General features: G+C 43.2%; 1 long non-coding RNA gene and 1 pseudogene across 1 annotated transcript in view; both read left to right on the top strand.

Moving 5' to 3' along the window:
* LOC135274180 (uncharacterized) overlaps positions 1–23,094 on the top strand; it is a 55,051-nt gene that overhangs the window by 18,222 nt on the left and 13,735 nt on the right. The gene's annotated exons all lie outside the window — the stretch shown is intronic.
* On the top strand, positions 2,067–7,499 carry LOC105734105 (histone H1.8-like; annotated as a pseudogene).

Raw genomic sequence — 23,094 nt, 5'->3', positions numbered from 1 at the left:
ACTATTTTCCAGTTGAGGCTAAAGCTGAAGAAAACTGTCAAGTTTGTTGAGCTTCAGGCACAAGGCACGGTTCTCCCCACTTCCTGAGCACCTCGTAGGTGTCAGACACTGTACTGGGTGCTGAAGGGTTCCCAGCCACAGGGAGCTGAAGGGTTCTGAGAGGAGACTGACGCTCACGCCTGAACTTCCTACCTGGGTGATCAGCTCGTTCCAGTTTGCCCAGGGCTTTGCTATCTCCCAGGAAACCCCACAGTCCCAGACAAACTAGGATAGTTGGTCACCCTAAGCCTGGCTGAGCCTCTGTCTCACATGAACAGCTTTCAGAAGTGACAGACTCTGGGCCTTATCCCAAGAGCTTCTGGTTCCCTCCATCTGGATGGGGCCCACAGGTCACCCTGAGGCTAAACAGGTTTGGGAGCTACTGATGTGGACACATTTAAGACACACATGGGAAGTACTTCAAGGCACCTAATAGGATGGTTTTGTAATGGAATACAGATCTGATTGCTGGCTGTTTGCAAAGCTCAATAACAAGAGCGAGGTACAGTAGAAAGAAAGTGACTTTATTTATCAAAACTGGCAATTGGAGAAATGACCAGATTCATACCCAAAGTAACCACTTTGAATTTCTGGAAAGAAAGCAAGAGCTTAAAAAGGGAAACTTGGCCGGGCGCAGTGGCTCACGACTGTAATCCCAGCACTTTGGGAGGCTGAGGCATGCAAATCATGAGGTCGGGAGTTTGAGACCAGCCTGACCAACATGGTGAAACACCATCTCTACTAAAAATACAAAAAATTAGCTAGGCGTAGTGCATGCGCCTGTAATCCCAGCTACTTGAGAGGCTGAGGCAGGAGAATCACTTGAACCCTGGAGGTGGAGATTGGCAGTGAGCAGAGATCACGCTACTGCACTCCAGCCCGGGTGGCAGAGTGAGACTCTGTCTCAAAAAAAAAAAAAAAAAAAAAAAAGGGAAATTCAAGCTGGGAGGCAGGCAGGATTTGTGTTGAGTACAAAGTCTGTGTGTCTTGTTTCGGTACCTCTCTTGGGTCTCGGTCACCTGGAACCTGGGTTGGCATCCTCTCAACAATGGCTGGCTTGTTGAGTAGCTGCCTGGAGGTAATCGCTGGCATTTTGCAGCTGGGTCTCCAGGCTTGGTCTGTCTCAAGATTAACCCCTGGAACTTCTAAGTAAGCACATAGTTAGATACTAGCATATAGTCAGATACACGTGAAGAGAGTATATGGTGGGAAAGGGAGGGGCGTGGAGTCTAATTTGAGGTTAAGGGAAAGGGCTTCTCCCCTTTGCTTCAAGGTTACGTCTTGAAACTAGGGAAGAAAGATGAATGGGGAAATAGGTTTTTGTTGTTGTTGTTGTTGTTTTCTTTGTTTTTTTTGAGATAGAGTCTTACTCTGTTGCCCAGGCTGGAGTGCAGTAGTGCAAACTCAGCCACTGCAACCTCCACCTCCCAGATTCAAGCAGTTCTCTCTCAGCCTCCTGAGTATCTGGGATTACAGGCGCATGCCACCATGCCCAGCTAATTTTTGTATTCTTAGTAGAGACAGGATTTCACCATGTTGGTCAGGCTGGTCTCAACTGCTGACCTCGTGATCTGCCCACCTCAGCCTCCCAAAGTGCTGAGATTACAGGCATCCCACCTGGCCAGAAGGTTTGAAAATGTATTTTGAAGTGAAGCTGCCCAGTTCCAATGTGAGAGGCCTTAAATCCCAGGTCGGCTGTTCTAGCTGTGTTCCCTGGGCAAGGTGTGTAACTTCTCTGGGCCTCAGTCTCCTCATTTATACATAGATTAACAGTGAGACTGATCTCTTAGGGTTGTGGATTCAATGGGCTAATGCATGAAAAGGCTTAGCTGAATTCCTGTTGTGTGGGAAGTACTCAGAGACTTCATCTGTTCCCTTTACAAGAATCCACATAGGTTTGATGTGCTTTGGGAGCCCAGAGAAGGGAGAGCATAAACTTGCTAGGGAGATCCAGGCGTTAGGCATTTAAGATGGGACATGAATAAGAATTCCTGAGGCAGCAAAAGGGGAAGGGCGTGTGTAAGGGCATGAAGGTTGTCAAGGGCTGCCCCTGTGTCGCTGAGCAGAGGTGAGCAGGGAAGAAACCCTGAGGGTGGGAACTGGGACAGAGCCTTGTCACTGGGCCTTCGATGCACAGGATAGACTGGCACATGGGGAGACATCAAAGGTTATCATCAAGGAGAAATGGGATCAGATTTGTGATTCAGACAGATCATGTTGGTGTGTGGGGGTGGACAGGTGAAGGGCTGCTAAAATGTTCCAGGTGAGACACAGTGAGGGTGTGAGCTCACTCTGGGCAGTGTGGCTAAAAGAGGAAGGTGTCATCTCACTGTCCAGCCCAGCGCAGGCAGGTGAACCAGAGCGGGTCTTGCTGCTGCCACTGCCACGTGGCTCTGCAGGCTGGACTTGGCTGACCTCTCCCCCCGCCGGCCTTGGGGCTTGCCCTGCATCCTCTGCGAGGCTGTTCTCACTTTTTCATCTGATCTGATGGCCCAGTTCCAAGCACACCTGCAGGGAGTGGGTACTTGCCTAGCTTTCATCAGGAGATGAGGAAGAAGGTCTGTGTCACATACCTCATGATAAAATTCCTAGAATCCCCTTCAAACGTCATCATTCCTGCCTCAGTTTCTCTTCAGGTGCCAGCACAAGTTTCCACTGTTTCCCTCTTTCTGCCTTTGTGGCTTTTAAAATCTTTCTTTGTGGCCAGGCGCGGTGACTCACGCCTGTCATCCCAGCACTTTGGGAGGCTGATGCGGGTGGATCATCAGGTCAGGAGATCGAGACCATCCTGGCTAACACAGTGAAACCCCATTTCTAATAAAAGTACAAAAAGGTAGCTGGGTGTGGCGGCACCCATCTGTAGTCCCAGCTACTGGGGAGGTTGAGGCAGGAGAATCATTTGAACCTGGGACGTGGAGGTTGCAGTGAGCCGAGATCATGCCACTGCACTCCAGCTGGGGTGACAGAGCGACACTCCATCTCAGAAAAAAAAAAAATCTTTCTTCTTGTCCTGAGTGATTAAACACTGGTTCTCAGCTTGGGGACCCAACTTGTTAAATCAAAAGCCCAATTGTTTGTTGGCCCCAGCACTTGAGGATGCAGGTTAGGGACTGTCTTTGTATACTCAGACATGTGTAAGGGGCACAATTTACCAAAGCACTGAAAAGCAAATGAACAACAACAGTGACACCAAACCCCACAGGCTCTCTCAGGGCAGGGCTGCAGAGTAGGGCCTGCGTGTGGTAACTCTGTATGTGCTCCCAATGGGGTCCTGCACGCCGATTTGTAAGGCCTTCCTTCCCACATGGGATGGCTTCTCCAGAAGTGCATCAATTTATTTTTATTTACTTTATTTTTATTTTTGAGACAGGGTTTCACCGTGTTAGCCAGGATGGTCTTGATCTCCTGACCTCGTGGTCCGCCCACCTTGACCTCCCAAAGTGCTGGGATTACAGGCGTGAGCCACTGCACCTGGCCCCAAAGTGCATCGATTTAAAGGGAAAGGGAAACTTGTGTGTGTTTCTGGGCATTGGTTTTTATTTTATTTTTAAAAATAGAGACAGGTTCTCCGTATGTTGCCCAGGCTGCTGGTCTTGAACTCCTGGGCTTAAGGAATCCTCCTGCCCCAGGCTCCCAACATGCTAGGATTACAGGCATGAGGCACTACGCCTGGCCAGAACTGGGTTTTTCTGGTTGGTTGTTTTTAATATGGAGTCTCACTCTGGTGCCCAGGCTGGAGTGCAGTGGCACTATCTCAGCTCACTGCAATCTCTGCCTCCTGGGTTCAAGCGATCCTCGTGCCTCAGCCTCTGGAGTAGCTGGGACTACAGGCATCCGCCACCATGCCTGGCTAATCTTTGTATTTTTACTAGAGATGGGGTTTCACCATGCTGGCCAGGCTTGTTTCAAACTCCTAACCTCAAGTGATCCACCTGCCTTGGCCTCCCAAAGTGCTGGGATTACAGACATGAGCCACTGTGCCTGGCTGGAGCTGGTTTTTTAAAAACTGATTTTTAGACCTTGTAAATACTGGAAATTAACCACATTCACAGCCCCCACTGGGAAGGGAAGGGGAGGAGAGGGGAGGGGAGGGCAGGGGAAGAGGAGAGGCAGGAGAGTTTCTTTCTGCAGACTGTAAGATCCTGGGGCAAGAAGTCAGGCCAATTTTGTTCTTCTCTGTTAACAAGCACCTTGTTCCATCCTGCTGTCCATTAGGTATTCGTTTAAGAGTTGAATGGGCCAGGCACCGTGGCTTACACCTGTAATCCCAGCACTTTGGGAGGCTGAGGCAGGTGGATCATAAGGTCAGGAGAGTCAGACCATCCTGGTTAATATACAGAATAAAAATAAAAGAAATTTATTTTTCTGTATTTAAAAATACAGAAAATTAGCCAGGCATGGTGGCACGTGCTTTGTAGTTTAATTGAGTGGGGTTGGATTTTATTTTCTTCTTTTATCTGGTACTTCTCTATTTTTAATAAACATTGTGTTACAACTCTTTCTGTAGTAAATAATAGAAATGAAACTCAGGCTAGTTTATACCCTGTAATGGGCTGATTAATGGCCACCTAAGATATCTGGTACTAATCTCTGGGTGCTGTAAATATTATCTTATTTAAGGACAGGGTCAGCCTGGGTGCGGTGGCTCACACCTGTAATCCCAGAACTTTGGGAGGCCGAGGCGGGTGGGTCACCTGAGGTCAGGAGTTTGAGACCAGCCTGGCCAATAGGGTAAAACCTCGTCTCCACTAAAAATACAAAAATTAGCCAGGTGTGGTGGCGCACGCTTGTAATCCCAGCTACTTGGGAGGCTGAAGCAGCAGAATCGCTTGAACCCAGGAGGCAGAGGTTCTGGTGAGCCGAGATGGCACCATTGCACTTCAGCCTGAGTAACAAGAAGAAAAGTCTGTCTAAAAACAAAACAAAAAACATAACCACAAAACAAACAAACAAACAGAGTCTTACAGATGTGATTAAGATTCTTGTGATGAGAAGATTATCCTGGATTATTTGGGTGGGCCCTAAATGCCATGGAAATGTTCTTCAGGAGGGAGGGAGGCAGAGGGAGATTTGACACAGAGGAGGAGGCGGCAGTGTGAGCACAGAGGCAGAGATTGGAGTGATGTGGCCACAAGTCGAGGATGCGGCCCCCCTAGAAGCTAGAAGAGGCACGAGACAGATTCTCCCCTTCAGCCTCTGGAGAATACTCCACCCTGCTCACACCTTTGAATTTGGCCCAGTGATAGGGATTTCAGACTCCTGGCCTCCAGGACTGTGAGCGAATAGATGCCTGCTGTTTTATGCCACCAAGCTTGTGCTAATTGGTGAAGACAGCCACAGGAAATGAACAACCCCTCTAAATATGGGGAATTTAGAGGCGCATGTCCTAAGAAGCCTTGAAGGGAGTTGGCATCTGACACGTTCCAGCCATAAGGCCAGTGCCCGACCTCCCTACTTCCTACCCGCTCCTGCCTCCACTTTTCTCTTCTGCCCTAGATGAGCCTCCACAATGAGAGGGAAAGATGAAGGTAGATGAGGAAGGTAGATGCCCCCTCTACACCGGGAGGGAGGGAATGGCAGGGAGGAGGGTAGGGAGCACACATCTCCAGGTTTGTATCAGTTCTGCAACCCGAGAAGTGAGTTCTCTTTTTCTCCTTGTATCCACACATACACATTCAGGGAAAGATTCTGATTGGTTTTCTTGGGTCCCGTGTGCAACTCTTGGGCCAATCAGTGTGGCCGGGGCTGGGGCCCTGCACTGTGATTGGCAGCCCTAACAGAATCCCATGGACTGTGGGAAGGACAGTGCCCCCCCAAAGGAACAGATGAAAGGGATGTTAGGCAAAGCAGCAGAAATAGCAAAATAATCTGTATTTGTTCTATAAACAGAACATTGGGCTGGGTGCGGTGGCTCACACCTGTAATCTTAGCACTTTAGGAGGCCAAGGTGGGCGGATCACCTGAGGTCAGGAGTTCAAGACCAGCCTGGCCAACATGATGTCTCTACTAAAAATACAAAAATTAGCTGGTCATGGTGGTGCACACCTGTAATCCCAGCTACTTGGGAGGCTGAGGCAGGAGAATCGCTTGAACCTGGGAGGTGAAGTTTGCAGTGAGCCGAGGTGGTGCCATTGCACTCCAGTCTGGGCAACAGAGCAAGACTCAAAAAAAAAAAAAGAGAAAAAAGGACATTGTAGTCTTTCATAGGCTTTTCTAGAATCCCTCTTTGAGTTTCCAAATCATAGCCAGAATCATAGATTGTTAGAATGTGAAGTAACAGCAAAGGTTATGTGTTCCAACCCCTTCATTTTACTAGGAAACCGAGGCCGAAAGCAGGAAAGTGACTTTCCCCAAGGTCACACAGCTAGTAAGCTGTAGAGCTGAGACAGGATCTATTTCCAATTCATGGCCAATTGCTCCTTCAGCTTCTCTGTCTCTGTCAGCAGTTAGCATGCTATCTATCTGTCTACCCTCCAGCACCTGCTACCCTGAATCGGGCCCAGGGTCTGGGCTAGGGAGGGCGGCTGGCTTCTGAATCCCCAGAACAGGCCAAGCCTCCTCTTCTGAACTCCTCTATTCCAGCCTAGCTGGCTGGGACACAGATACCCTGTCTGGAAGGACTAGAAGGACTGGCTTTCCTGGGGACATCTTCCACTTCAAATACCTGCTGAAGCAGGCCCTGGCAACCAGCTTGTGGCTCAGCCTCCTCGGGTACCTCAGCCTCCTTGCCAGGTCCCTCAACTCCAAGGCCAGGGGGCAGGGGGTGCTACCAGCAACTTCAAATTAGTTCCCAAGTCTGAGAGGAAAATCCAGTCTAGGAAGATGGCCCCCCCCGGACCGCCCCCAGGAGAGCTGGTGAGGCCAGGGTAAAGGGCCCCAAGAAACCAGGTGAAGCAGAGAAGGACCCTCCCAACTCAGGCAAGATGAAAAAGGCAACCAAGAAGCCAGCAGAGGTGCAAACATCTCCCCCCAAATTAGGTACAGCCAAGAAGGCCTTCCCCAGCAAGGCAGTGGGGCTGGGGACACCAAGGCAAAGCTGGGGAAGGCTCGGAAGACCCCTCCACAAAGCCAAAGCCACGTAGGCCCCTTCCCATGCCAATGGGCTTAGCAGGAAGTCAAAGGCCAAAGGCAGCAGGAGCAGCTAAGGAGACGCCGAGGCCCACAGAAAAACCAAAGTTAGGAGTGAGAGTTCAAAACCCACAGCCAGCAAGGTCAAGAATGGTGCTGCTTCCCCCACCAGAAAGGTGGTGGCCAAGGCCGAGGCCCTGAAACAGGCAGCTGCCCAGGGTGCTCAGCAGAGGCCAAACACCAAGGCAGCTTCTCCTGCTAGGGGCAGTGGGTCCAAGGTGGTGCCTGCACACCTGACCAGGAAGACAGAGGCCCCGAAGGGCCCGAAAAAGCCTGGGCTGTCCATCAAGACCTCATCATCCAAAGTGTTCAATCAGAGGGCTGAGGCCTAGTGCCAGGGTGGAAATGGAGAGAGATTGAGCTTCTGCCCTAGTTTTTATTCCCCAACAAATGCACCTCTCTATTTAATTGTAAGTTATTTATCAATAAAGAATTTTTTTTCCTGCCCTCTGTCCTCTATAAGAAGCTCAAGGCAGGAGAGTAGCTTTCCTCAAGGTCACACAGCTAGTAAGCTGCACAGTTGGGGCAGGATCTAATTCTGATTTGTGGCCCAGTGCACTTTCGTCTTCTCTGTGTCTTCTTGGGTCAGGTGCCTCTGTGTCTGTCAGCAGCCCTCCAGTCCCTGCTACCCTGAAAGGTGTCTTTGTATCTCTTCATCACTCCACCTCCCTATCTGGGAAGACACAGACGTGTTTTGGAAAAATGCACTAAGATCCGGCATTTCAGCCCCAATTGTGCCACTCTTATGATGTGATTTTTGGCCCCAGTTTCATTACCTATCAATTAGGGACAAGAATTTTTACTGGAAAGCATCATTGTGAGGACAATGTGGAATGTATCTGAAATTGCCCTCCCTGTGAATATAGTAATATTCCATACACAGTTGTCAAGTTCACAATTATAGGCAATGACTTTCCTTAGATTCCCTAAGATTGTCTGTTTTCAGGCTTCAGCCCCTTGAAATGAATTTTCTTTGCTACTTACCTAGTTTCAAGCCATCTGCAACTTTGTCCTTCCTTTTTACAAATCCATGTGTTAACTAAACTTTTCTGCACCTTATTTTTTTGATATTGATCAAGATCAAACCAGATCAAAATGCTATTTTGTGGCTTTTTCTGTGACTCCTTCCTCTGTGTCCCCATATAAAGAAGCAACACTTTCCTTTATTCTCCTTTTTTTTGGCAATATCTTTCATGACTGTTTTTCTGAGCCTGTTATGTACTCAGTTCCTACATTGTTTCATTGTTTGCTTTGGTTTTCTGGTTTTTGTCTCCCAAAGATTTCAGTAGTGTATCATTTTTTTTTCTTCTGGCAAAGAAGCTTACATTCTAAAAAAGGGAGAGATCATTTCTGAAGTATTGCATTGCTTACAACAATGCATGGTCCATGGAAAACAAACATTAATTGATGATGATGACAGTTAATTCCGGGATTTTTGGTTCTCTTGATTTCGCTCACTCAAACTTGAATCTATACCAGTTTTGTTGGTCTGATTTAAGACAGGAATGTATTCTAGTTTGAGATTCTACTTGCTTGGTCAGGTGGTCTTATATATGACACTAAGCATGATTCATATAAGAAATGGTTAACAAATTGGACTCCATCAAAATAAAAAAAAATTGCTCTGCAAAAGACTCTGTTAAAAACATAAAAACAAACAAACAAAAATAACAGGCCACAGATTGAGAGAAAATATTTGCAAACTACATATGGGACTAGTATCTATAATATATATTCTAAAACCCTCAAACTGTAACAGTAAAAGAAGTCAACAATTTAATTAGAAAATGAGCAAAAGACATGAAAGACATTTCACTGAAAAAGATGTGCAGATGGAAAATAAGCACATGAAAAGATGTTCAATAGCACTGGCCTTAGGGCAATGCAAATTAAGGCCACAAAGAGAAATTACTACACATCTATCAGAACAGCTCAGATGCAAATAAGTGACAATATCAAATTCTGGTGAGGATGCAGAAAAACTAGATATCTTACATATGGCTGATGGGAATGCGAAATTGTATAGCCCATCTCCAAAACACTTGATCAGTTAAGAAAAAAAAAAAGGCCGGGCATGGTGGCTCACGCCTGTAATCCCAGCACTTTGGGAGGCCGAGGCGGGTGGATCACGAGGTCAAGAGATCGAGACTATCCTGGTCAACATGGTGAAACCCCGTCTCTACTAAAAATACAAAAAATTAGCTGGGCATGGTGGCGCGTGCCTGTAATCCCAGCTACTCAGGAGGCTGAGGCAGGAGAATTGCCTGAACCCAGGAGGCGGAGGTTGCGGTGAGCCGAGATCGTGCCATTGCACTCCAGCCTGGGTAACAAGAGCGAAACTCCGTCTCAAAAAAAAAAAAAATATATATATATACACACACACACACACACACACACATATATACTTACCATATGACCCAGAAATAGGACTTCTGGGCATTTATCCCAAAGAAATAAAAACTTATGCCTGTTAGCAACAGAATGTATCCGAGTCACACGGCACCAAAGTATGTTACCAACCGCGAATCCATACAGGTCTGCAGCAACCTCAATTCTTGCCTCCTCAGAAGAAAGAATTCAATGGAGGGGCACAAGGAAGGAGAGACTGAGTCAGGAGTGAAAGGTTACTAGCAGCTTTAGAATAAGAATGAAAGAAAGTAAAGTACACTTGGAAAAGGGCCAAGTGGGCGACTTGAGAGATCCAGTGCACTGTTTGATCTTTGACTCTGTTGTACACATTGGCATACTTTCAGGGTCTTGCATTGCTTTTTTCCTGATTCTTCCCCTGGGATGGGCTGTAGGCGTGTGTAGTGGCCTGCTCCCGCTTGGGAGGGAGCACATGTGCAGCCTATTTGCTGGAGTTGTAGCATCCTCACTTGAGGCATTCTTCCCTTACCAGTCTGGCATTCCTAGAGTTAAATGCTGCCATTTTGCCTCTTAATGCGCATGCCTGAACCCACTGGCTCAGTTCTGGAGATCTTATCAGGAAGCTACTGATCACGTTTCAGGTTTTTTCTATTTTTTGGGAAATTGCCTTTCCCTGGTGCAGGCTGTGACCAATAATTACTTTAGAGAGACAGCTGGAGACTGCCTGATCAGCACTTGATGGATGCCTGACATTCATGGTGTGTCTGTGGTGGGGGAAGCCCTCTCCTGCCCTGCTCCTGTCTGACTAGCTACCTACTGTAACATGTCCACACAAAAACCTGTATATGATTGTTCATAGTACCTTTATTTTTATAGCCAAACTTGAAGACTATCAGCTGATTCTAAACTCCATATGTAAGTGTAACATAACTGGAATAGTTCAAATGATTTTGAAAAAGAAGAATATGTTGGAGGACTATATAACTTGATTTAAAGCTTAGTATAAAGTGGCATTTTTTACTGAAGATGTATGGCATCCAAGCAAAACTTACTAAGCATGCAAAGAAGTAAGAAAATATGACCCAAAACAACATATTGATAAATTAAACCTTATCAAAAAAATTTCTGCTCTTCAAAATATACTGTTATGGAAGTGAAAAATGAAGCCAGACTGGGAGAAACATTTGTAAATCATATATCTGATAAAAGCCTGTAGCTAGACTACTTAATGAACTCTCAAAACTCAATAGTTAACAAGTCAGGCATGGTGGTGTGCACTTGCAGTCCCCAGCTATGTAGGAGGCTGAGGTGGAAGGATCACTTTAGCCCAGGAGTTCCAGTCCAGCCTGGGTAACATAGCAAGACCCCATTTCTGAGGAAAGCAAAACAAAACGAAAAATCAACTCAGTGGTAACAAAACATACAATAAAAATATGGGTAGAAAATTGGATGTATATTTCACCAAAGAATATACAGATAACTAATAAACACATGAGGAGATTGTCAACATCATTGGTTATTAAGGAAATGTAAATTAAAATGTCAATGAGATAACCACCACACCTCTTAGAATGGCTAAAATTAGAAAGTATTGGTGAGAATGTGGAGCAACTGGAACTCTCAAACCTTGTGGGCACTGTAAAATGGTACAACCACTTTGGAAAGCAGCTGTGGCATTTCTTAAAACTTTATGCATACACTTAGAATATAATTGAGCCCTATTTCACTCCTAGATATTTATCCAAGGGAAATGAAAGCCTATGTGCATACAAAAATTTGCACATAAATGTTCACCACTGCTTTGTTTATAATAGCTTAAAACTGAAAGAAATTCAGATGACCACGAACCAGTGAATGGATAAAAAAAAAAAAAACCCTGTGGCATATTTATGATAGACTACTACTCAGCAATAAAGGGAGAAACAGATCACAAAGGAGTATGAGGAAGCTTTGGAGATGATGGATATGTTTATTATCTTGATTGCAGAGGTAGTTCACATGTGTCAAAATACATCAAATACTTTACATATTAGCCGTTTATTATATGTCAACCATAGCTCAGTAAAACTTAAAAAACAAACAAGTAGCCAGGTGCGGTGGCTCACGCCTGTGATCCTAGCACTTTGGGAGGCTAAGGTGGGTGGATCACCTGAGGTCAGGAGTTCAAGACTAGCCTGGCCATCATGGTGAAACCTCATCTTTAAAAAAAAAACAACAAAAAAAAACAAAAAACAAAACAAACAAGTAAACTTCAGAGAATTGTGTTACCACAGAACCTGAAACAAAGCAATAGGTATTTTTCCAGAAGCTCAGAGATGTAAGAAGGAATAAAGAACAATGAAAATGATAACTAGTGGATACATCTAAATAAATATTGACATCATAATAACAGAACTTATTCAATTTGAAATATATATGGAATTAAAATATATTACAACAATGGCCTATAAATCAGGAGGGGGAATGGATTTAAAAGGTTCTGAAGTTCTTGCATTTATCCAAGAAGAGACAAATATAACATAATAATAACAGACAAATTCATGGGAGAATCAGTATTGTCAAAATGTTCATACTACTCAAGTGATGTACAGATTCAGTGCAATCTCCTTAGAATTCCAGTGGCATTTTTTTTACAGAAATAGAAAAAAAAATCTTAAAATTGGTATAAAGCCACAGAAGACACCAAATAGCTAAGGTAATCTTGAGCAAAAACAAAGCTGGAGGCTTCACACTTTCTGATTTCAAATCATATTGCAAAACTATAGTAATCAAACAGTTTGGCACTGGCATAAAAACAGATGTATAGGTCAATGGAACAGGATAGAAAGTTCCGGAATAAACACATGCATAGTGATCAGCTAATCTTTGACAAAGGTGGCAAGAATATATAATGGAGGGAGGATAGTCTCTTCAATTAACGGTTTTAGGAAAATTACATTAGCAAAAACAAACCAAACCAAATAAACCAAAAACAATGGAATCAGATCCTTATCTCACACTATACACCAAAAAGCAACTATAAATGCATTAAAGGTATAGACGTAAGACCTCAAAATGTAAGATTCTTAAAACATAGGGGAAAACTTCCAGTGGTCTTGGCAATGATTTTTTGGATATGATACCAAATGCAGGCAACAAAACCAAAAATAAACAAATGGGACTACATTGAACTAAAAGTTTCTAAGCAGAAAAAGACACAGTCAACAAAGTGACATGACAGTTCACAGAACAGGAGAATATATTTGCAGACCATAGATCTGATAAGGGATTAATATCCAAGAACTCATACAACTCAGTGGCAAAAACACTCAAAAATAACTGAATTTTAAAATGGGCAAAGACCAGCCTGGGAAACATGGTGAAATCCCATTTCTACAAAAGCACAAAAATTAGCCGGTCATGGTGGTGCACACTTGTGGTCCCAGCTACTTGGGAGGCTTAGGTGGAAGGATCCCTGGAGCCTGGGAAGTCGAGACTGCAGTGAGCCATGATCACACCATTGCACTTCAGCCTGGGTGACAGAGTGAGACCGTCTCAAAATAAAAAATAAAAAATAAAAAAAATTGAAAAATTAAAAAAAGTGGACAATTGATATTTTTCTGAAAAAGACATACAAATGGCTAACAGGTACATAAAAAGGTGTTCAATATCTCTAATTATCAGGGAAATACAAATCAAAACCACAGTGAGATATTGCCTCAAACTTGTTAAGATGGCTACTATCAAAAAGTCAAAGGATAAGTGTTGGTGAGGATGTGGAGAAAGGGAACCTTTACCCATTGTTGTGAGAATGTAAATTAGTACACTCATACGGAAAACAGTACAGAGGTTCCTCAAAAAATTAAAAATATAATTATTATATGAGCTAGCATTTCTATCTTTGGAAATATAGTCACAGGAAATAAAATCACTGTATCAAAGAGATATCTGCACTCCCATCTTCACTGCAGCATTATTTATAATAGCCAAGATATGGAAACAAAGCAAGTATCTGACAATGGATGAATGAATTTTTTTTTTTTTTTAGACGGAGTTTTGCTCTTGTTATCCAGGCTGGAGAGCAATGGCGCGATCTCGGCTCACCGCAACCTCGCCTCCTGGGTTCAGGCAATTATCCTGCCTCAGCCTCCCGAGTAGCTGGGATTACAGGCACGTGCCACCATGCCCAGCTAATTTTTTTGTATTTTTAGTAGAGACAGGGTTTCACCATGTTGACCAGGATGGTCTCGATCTCTTGACCTCATGATCCACCCACCTCGGCCTCCCAAAGTGCTGGGACTATAGGCGTGAGCCACCGCACCTGGCCTTGGATGAATGAATTTTTAAAATCTACCCACTTTGGCCTCCCAAAGTGCTGGGATTACAGGTGTGAGCCACCGTGCCCAGCCGAGGATGAATGGATTTTTAAAATGTGATATATATATATATGTATATGTACATATTTACATATATATATGATGGAATGTAATTCAGCCTTAAAAAGGAAAAAAAATCCTGTCATATGCAACAACATGGATAATCCTGGAGGACATACCCTAAATGAAATAAGCTAGGCACAGAAAGACAAATATTGCATGATTTCACTAATATATGGAATCTAAAAATCTCAGAGACACAGAGTATAACAATGGTTTCCAGGGGAGAGAAGTGGGGGAAATGGGAGACACTGGTCAAAAGGTACACATTTACAGTGAAAAGGTGAATTAGTTCTAGAAACCTAATATATAGCATAGTGACTATAATACTAACATTTTACTTGAATATATACAATTTTTTATTTGTCAATCTAACCTCTAAAGCTGAAAGAAGAAAAAAGGAAATAAATAGTCTGAGAAAAAGAAAAGGATGAATCAAGGAAGCATGTTGTAATCCTTATTGTCAATAGGACATTAGCAAATATGATGTAAGCAGAAACGTGAACAGCACTTGTGCATTCAGGCTTTCTCTCTTATTGCTCTAGGGACCCTTGCCATGGCTGCCATGTGAAGATGCCTTTGTTGGCTTGTCATTCAATGATAGATGTAGGGCTCAATTGTCTCTATGCCCCAAGGACCAGCCAGGCAAGCGTTGGAAACAAGTCATCCAGCTGACCACCAAACAGCTGGCCATAGAAGTATGAGTAAGCCCAGCCCACATGAGCAGATGAACCTACTGGCTAAATCCAGCCCAAATTGTGGATCCACAAAATTCTGAGCTGAACAAATGATTGTTGTTTAAAACCACTAAATTTTGAAGTGGTTTGTTATGCAAAAAGAGCTGATTGATAGAGAAATTGAAACCTTGTAAGTGGGTTGCTGCTGAACTAAAAACCTAAAACATGAGGCATTTTCTTTAGGACTGGGTGACAAACAGAGGCTAGAAAAGCAGCAAGGGAACTATTTCCAAAACTTGAAAAATTTGCAAGTAAGCAGTTGTGGAGGCTGGAATGTAAATAAGGAAACTGTTCTAGCCACCATGGCATGTGAGTACCTATGCAACAACCCTGCAGGATGTGCACATGTACCCCAGAGCTTAAAGTACGATAAAACAAAATAAAACAAAAAACAACAAAAAAACTGACAAAAATTAGAAAAAAAAAAAAAAAAAAGAAGGCTCGGAAATTGATGACTTGTGTTGAATAGTATTAACATCTCACAAAGTTGTTGTTGCCCATGGTAATTCGTATAATAGAAAATAAATCTAATAAACTGTTGACATTGGCAAAATGATTTCCAGGAAGAATGTTGAGTATTTTAGGTGCCTAAGATAAGGTATGGGAAGAGAGAGATCAGCTAAAGAAAGAATTGTTAAGTTTGAAACAAGAGTTGAATAACTATAGAGAAGTCAGAAGGTAATGGGTTGAAAACCAAAACTGCTTCTTGTCCTTCAAGCCAGTAAATTATTTTCAAAGTAAGTAATGGCCTCAGGGTAAAAAGCTAGTTAAGAGTGTAACTATGGGACCCTTAGATTAGATAAGACCACTAAAAGATTTATGGTGGCTCCTAGTAGATCCTCTCAACTAGACAAAAGGGATTTAGTTTGCCAAAATTAGCAAGAGGCTATCTAGGAAAGAATTTCAAATGTGACTCTATGACATGAAGACCAGAATCAGGTAAACTGGAAACCCACAAAGTCTTTATGAAAATTGCATTGGCAAAAGCACTGCTGGCTAGGTCTAAAAGGCTCTGAGACAATTTAAAATAATATACATTAATAAAAACTAATTTTAGCTATATATATTAACACAGATAATGACCAATTAGGCTTACCCAAAGAATACAAAGTTGGTTTAATGTTAGACCACTGAATAAGGTAATGTATCATATTCACAGATTAAAGGCGGAAAAAATATACAATTTTTTTTAAGTGAAGAACTGTTGGCAATACTAAAAATTATGATAAAAAAAAACTCTTAGCAAATTATGGGTAGCAGGAATCATCTTTAACCTAATAGAAGAAAATTAATTATATATTTTCAGAAAAGTACAATGTATACTTAGTGGTAACATGTTGAAAACATTCTCTTTAAGGTCAGGAACTAGATCTAAATGCCAGTTACCATCATTTACATACAATATCACATTAAAAGTCTTAATAATTGTGGTAAGAAAAGAAAAACATGTGCTGGATACAGTGGCTCACACCTGTAGGTGTGAGCTAAGGCAGGTGGATCACAAGATCGAGAGATGGAGACCATCCTGACCAACATGGTGAAACCCCATCTCTACTAAAAACACAAAAATTAGCTGGGTGTGGAGGTGCCCACCTGTAGTCCCAGCTACTTGGGAGGCTGAGGCAGGAGAATCACTTGAACCCAAGAGGTGGAGGTTGCAGTGAGCCAAGATTGCACCACTGCACTCCAGCCTGGCAATAGAGACAGACTCTGTCTCCAAAAAAAAAAAAAGAAAGAAAAACAGAAAAAATGTATACAAAATTAGAAAAAAAAAAAAAAAGAAAGAAAGTTACCACCATTTTCAAATTATAGGATTGTCTATTAAAAAAATACCAAACTTTTTACAGAGACAAATTTAGAATTAATAAGAGCATTTACCAGAATTAATGGACACAAAATCAATGTTCAAGCCAATATAATTCCAGCAACAATCCAAGAGTTCCTCTTGAAGGAGACATATTTACCAGGAGTCTTACAGAAGAATTTTCATTGTGTCTCTGTTTATAATAGCAAAAATGGAAAAGAATGGAATAGTTATCAATGATAAAATATCTATATGTTAGGATATGTTCGTACAACAGAAGACTACACATCACTAAAAACTAATAAACTGTAACTGTATACGAACAGAGATTATTCTCAAAAAACATATGGTCAAGTCATGTCTCAGAATTATAATACTGTATTATTCCATTTACATAAAATTCAAAACCAGACAAACCAAAAAAGTATATATTAATAGTTTAGTGACACATATACAGGAAGAAAATTATTAGTAAAAACAAAGGAATGAAAAACAGGACATTCATGTGAAGTCAGAGAGGGACTTCAAAGATATGGAAGCTGTTCTATCTCTTAGGCTGGGTGGTGGGTTCACAGGTGTTTGTTTACTATTTTTAAATGGTACATATACATCATTTATATTATTTTCTGTATGACACATTGCATAATTGAAAAGTTTTAAGAAATATTTAGTCTATGGGACATTTCCCCCATGAAGCTTTCACAAAATCGACTTTCTAGAGGAATAGGTGGGTATGCCCTTTATTTATGTTCCCACAGATTCCCCTCTTTTAAAACCTGTAGCAAATTATTCATTACTGTATATTTGTTGGTGTTGCCACCTAAATGGCGAGCTCCTTGAAGATAAGAATTACTTTTCTTATTCATCTTAGTATCCTTGGCACTTAGCACATGGTCTGGCTAATGAAAATTTGTTTTAGGGAAATGAGGGGACTAGTTGTTGCTGAAAGATGGTAAACCATACACATCCTATGCAAACACAAATACACAGCTGTGGGAGGTGGATGAGTTCCTTTTAAAGTTTCCTTTCTTGTCAAAAAAAAAAATAAGTGTGCTAATAACTTTGTTAAGCCCTATCCCATGTAGCTGTTAGACATGCCATGCTTACAGGCACGTAGTACATTCTATGTCCTTGTACTTTAACCAAGATAACTGTGCTGGACATGCTCACAGGCAGGTCCCAGCGCTCCATTGCTCTTACCTGTTTAGAAAAGTTTTAAGTTGTTAGCCAGTGGGTTTTAGTTTAGATTGTGAGGTTTGGCGCCAGCCAATGGAGATCAGACACAGCAGTGATGACCCCAAATGCGTAAGGAATAGATTTGCCTGTTTTCCTTTGTTCCTTGTACTCTTGTGGCAAGATGGCTAGTAAGAGTGCCCTTCCTGGACATTCCTAGTCCAGGAAGTAAAAATTGTGTTGCTAAACAATCCTTTGTCTCAGTGCTATTTTTTTGGGGGGGCACCAAGCATGTATTTCCAACAACAGCTTATTTTCCTTTCAGATTTGTCTTATATTACAGTCTAGCAATTTTCCAACTCCTGATTTTTGGTAGTGCTGTGGTTGTTGGTTTTGGTTTTTTTTTTTTTTTTTTTTTGAGATGGAGTCTCCCTCTGTTGCCAAGATGAAGTACAGTGGTACAATTTCAGCTCACTGCAGCCTCCGCCTCCCTGGTTCAAGGGATTCTGGTGTCTCAGCCTCCGGAGTCACTGATGTTACAGGAAAGTGGTCTCAGTCCAGACCATAAGAGAGGGTTCTTTGATCCCACACAAGAAAGAATTCAGAGTGAGTCCACAGTGCAAAGCAAAAGCGAGTTTATTAAGAAAGTAAAATGGTGAAAGTGTTACAGGAAAGGAGTCCGGATCCAGATCCCAAGAGAAGGTTCTTGGATCTTGCACAAGAAATAATTCAGGGTGAGTCCTCAGTGCCGAGTGAAAGGAATTTTATTAAGAAAGTAAAGGAATAAAAGAATGGCTACTTGGCCGGGCGCGGTGGCTCAAGCCTGTAATCCCAGCACTTTGGGAGGCCGAGGCGGGTGGATCACGAGGTCGAGAGAACAAGGCTGTTTTTATCTCTCACTTGGGTGCAGGCAGGCGAATCCGAGAAAGGACTGGGGTGGGAATTGGTTTTATAGGTTGGGGCAATTTTGGGGGGGCCAGGGGTGTTACAGAGTAAGATTAGTTACAGTGGTGGGGGTAGGGGCAAGGAGTATACATTACCATAAGTTCAGTTACAGTGGCAGGTGGGGTAAGGTGTAAGAGTAGTTAAGATAGTAGGGTGGGGCGGAGGGATATTCACAGAGCCACAAGAGTTAAGATGGCAGGGTGGGGTGAGGAGTATTCACATTATCATAACAGTTAAGATGGCAGTGTGGGGAGAGAAGCTCAATGTCTGGAAGAAGCTCCGCTGGGCAATCAGGGATAATGGCCAGTGCAGGCAGTGGGGGGATGGGGGAGCAATCAGCCAAGGCAGGCAGGACTTCAGACTTTCTGGGTCCAGTCTTGCACGTGGAAGCCTGACAGGCTTCAGCCTTATTTTACCCAGCTCCTATTCAAGATGGAGTTGCTCTGGTTCACACACCTCTGACAAAAGAACAGCTACTCCTGTTCTTTTGGACAGGAGTAGGGCGTTACCAAAAGTAACAGGAGGAACACGTGTTCCCTAGGTACAATGCTTGTATATAGAGGATAGAAAAAGATCATAGGGAGATGTGCTCTGCTACAAGGGTTTGTGTTAGAGGATTAATTTTATTAATGACTATATTTTGCAAGAATCATTATGGTCTTTAAAGCAAAATTAGGAATGCCTTTGTTCTCAAGATATCAGGATACTAGGACACTCCTAAGTCCAGGTCTGTTTAGTAAACATTATCAAGTTATCTAAACGTTATCATGTTCCTTTAACTATGACCATCTGGAGGCTAGGAATACCTAACTTTCTGGGAATGTGGCCCAGCAAGTCCCAGCATCATCTTCCTAACCCCCACTCAAGATGGAGTTGCTCTGGTTCGAACACCACAAGCACCCACCACCACGCCCAGCTAATTTTTTATTTTTAGTACAAAGGGTTTCACCATGTTGACCAGGCTGGTCTGGAACTCCTGACCTCAAGCGATCCACCCATCTTGGCCTCCCAAAGTGCTGGGATTACAGGCGTGAGCCACCGCGCCTGGCCTCAACTCTTGTTTTTATCCTAATCTTTTCTTAAATTCAGAGTTTTCTGGTGTGTGTGTGTGTGTGTGTGTGTGTGTGTGTGTATACACATGCAGGGGTACACACAAAGGCTGAGGAAAGGAGATTGGAGGGGGAAGGGGGAGGGTGTACGGGGGAAGGGGGAGGGTGTTCAGAGGAAAAGGACAAAGTGTAGATATTCAAAAGCAAAGAATCCCCTTTTCCAGAGTAAAAGCCAGTCTCAGCAAAACCGGGGTGTAGGTAATGTTAGACGCTTGGAATTCCCCCCAGTTTGCCTTTTGGGTCCCTTCCTGCCCCCTACTCTAGCCCTGCTCCTCACTCCCACCTCTCTTGTCTTTGATTTCATCTCAAAAGACTGACATGCAAATATCTTTTTAGATGTCAGTTGAGACCTAATGTACTCCTCCCTCATGGACATTTGCTGTTCAACAGGGGATCCCTTAAGGCAGAAAAGCTTGTAAAACTCAAGCAGCACAGCTCCAAAGTGCTATTTTAGGCACTGTAACAGATTGGTGCAGGGAAAAAAAAGGAAAGATTTCACTGAAAAGTATCTCCATTTCTGGTTTTTCCTTTTTTTTTTTTTCTTTTGTTGTGATCTTGGCTCACTGCAACCTCTGACTCCTGGGTTTAAGCGACTCTCCTGCCTCAGCCTCCTGATCCTGAGTAGTTGGGATTACAGGCACCTGCCACCATGCCCGCTTTGTTGGCCAGGCTGGTCTTGAATTCCTGAGCTCAGGCGATCCTCCCACCTTGGCCTTCCAAAGTGCTGGGATTACAGGCATGAGCCACCCACCACACCTGACCCATTTCTGGATTTTCTTGAAGATTGAATGCTATGGCCTACTGTGCCTATTGTCCTATTGTAACCAAGCGAGCACAAAATCACCACTGAGACAAAGACTGGGCCAAATTACAGGGTCTTTATTGCCGGCGGCCACGGAGGACTCGTGTCTCTCTAACCTGTGGCCCCGAAAGGAGGGTGTCAAGACCTTTTATGCCCATAAACCACCACCTGGGCGGGGGTGAGGGTGAGAGGCTTTGGACATTCCAAGGGCCAGGGGACTTTGGACATTCCGATTGTTACTTAAGTGGTTCACAGAAGTCAAGATAAGCATTAGTTTACACATTGTCTGGGTAGGGTAGAAAATTATAGACCTTAGTTACTTGTTACAAGTCTTAGTTTTCCTTAAAATGGCTCAGGGGCCAAAATAGCATTGGTTTGGACTGCTTGCCTGTCACATTAGGGTTACAGAGAGTAGTTTCAACGGAAAGCCAAGGTATGGTCGAGGTATGCAGTTTATGGGGCAATTGCCATGTCACACTATAAGACAACTATTGCGTGGTGCTGGGAAGCAGCCACTCTTAATTTTTTTTGGTTTGGTTTCTATTTTTTATTTGTTTTTTTTTTTTTTTTTTGAGATGTGGTTTCCTTCTGTTGCCCAGGCTGGCCCTTTAAATAGGCTGTCCGTCATCCTGAAGCTCTTCCCAGTCCCTATGGCTGGCTTTATTCAAATGCATCTCATCTGTCTGTTGGAGTTGGTGAGGCCTTGCTCTACAGCATCCATAAAGTGTAGGAGGGATGAAAAAGGAGAAAGTGTATCCAAGAGAGCTCTGGGCCACGCAAGAAACTCTTACAGATTTTCTTAACAGGACTTGTAATAATAACTAAAAAAAAACTTCAGTAATTCACTGATTGCTGTACACCGTCAAAAGGGATCACAGAAGATTGCTTGTGGGGTGATGATAAAGATGTTAATGGTGATGATGGGATGATGATGATGTGATGATGATTATGGTTCTTGGATTGCTATAAATACCTGAGACTGGATAATTTATAAGAAAAGACGTTTGGTGGGCTCATGGTTCTGTAGGCTATACAGGAAGCGTAGTGCTGGCATCCACTTCTGGGAAGGCCTCAGGAAGCTTTCAAATATGGTGGAAAGCAAAGGGAAGTAGGCATGTCACATGATGAAAGCAGGAGCAAAAGACAGAAGCAAGAGAATAAGATGCCACACACTTTTAAACAGCTAGATCTGGGCCAGGTGCGGTGGCTCACACCTGTAATCTCAGCACTTCAGGAGGCCGAGGCGGGCAGATCATGAAGTCAAGAGATGGAGACCATCCTGGTCAACATGGTGAAACCCTGTCTCTACTGAAAATACAAAAATTAGCTGGGTGTACCTGTAGTCCCAGCTACTTGGGAGGCTGAGGCAGGAGAATCTCTCCAGGAGGCAGAGGTTGCAGTGAGCCAAGATTGCACCACTGCACTCCAGCCTGGTGGCAGAGTGAGACTCCATCTCAAAAAAATAAAAAATAAAATAAAAAATAAAAATAAACAGCCAGATCTCAGGAGAGTCACTATTGGGCAGACAGCACCAAGGGAATGGTGCTAAACCATTCATGAGAAATTCATCCCCATAGTCCAATCACCTCCCACCAGGCCCCACCTCCAATACTGGGGATTACAATTCAACATGAGATTTGGGCAGAGACACGGATATATATTCCCAACTATATCAGTGGTGGTGACCAGGATGATGATGGCGTAATGATGATGAGAATGATGATGTTAGCTCCATCACGCTGTGCCACATCCAGTGCCAGGTTCTGCAATGGGCACTTTAGATGCTTCACCTGTGGTCGTTAGAACAACCTTACAAAGTAGGTGGAGTTATTACCATTTTACAGAGGAGAAAATTGAGGATCCGGGGAGTTAGGTCAAAAGCCCCACACTTGGGCGGTCTCCAGGCACACTTTTACAGCCACGTAATTCTTCTGTCAGTAATTTTTTCTGAGCATGTATGTGCCTCCTTTTCCACCTATTTATCCATAAAGTATAAATTAGTACCATGATTATTAGTTAATATCTCAAGGCACAGAATATGCTCAGGGAAAAGTTTACTGTGAATAATAGTGGATGTAAATCCACATTTCAAATAGTCTTCTTGATAGTTTTTTACTTTTTTTTTTTTTTTTGGCCAATTGCTTGTCAGATGTGATTAGATCAACATTATTTTTACCTCATCAGATGGTTGACAAAGAGCTTGTAGTAGTAGGAGAGGTTTCAGCTGTGTCATTTTTCATGTCAACTTGCAGTTTGAGCTATGATTTCTAATTGTCCTCTTTGTGAGAGCAATCAGTTAAAACTAGGTAATACTGCCTGTAAATTCACTTAACCAGCCAAAGATAACTGCAAGGGGCCAACATGCCAGCATGGGCGCCTCAGCTCCTTCTTGAAGGTCCCTTCCTTGCTCCTTACCCCAAGTCTCACTGGCCCTGGGACAATGAGAGACCAGGGCAGAGTGACAAACTTAATTTCCTTCTTTTTGTTTAGATTTGACCGGTGTGAATAGTTTTAAAAGCTTCCAGAGGGCTGGTCACAGTGGCTAACACCTGTAATCCCAGCAATTTGGGAGGCC

This window comes from Aotus nancymaae, unplaced genomic scaffold (assembly GCF_030222135.1).
Source record: "Aotus nancymaae isolate 86718 unplaced genomic scaffold, 86718_ANA_hifiasm-v0.15.2.pri h1tg000011l, whole genome shotgun sequence".
Classification (NCBI taxonomy): domain Eukaryota; kingdom Metazoa; phylum Chordata; class Mammalia; order Primates; family Aotidae; genus Aotus; species Aotus nancymaae.
The sequence above is the reverse complement of the archived record's forward strand: the minus strand, read 5'-3'. Positions and strand labels throughout refer to the sequence as shown.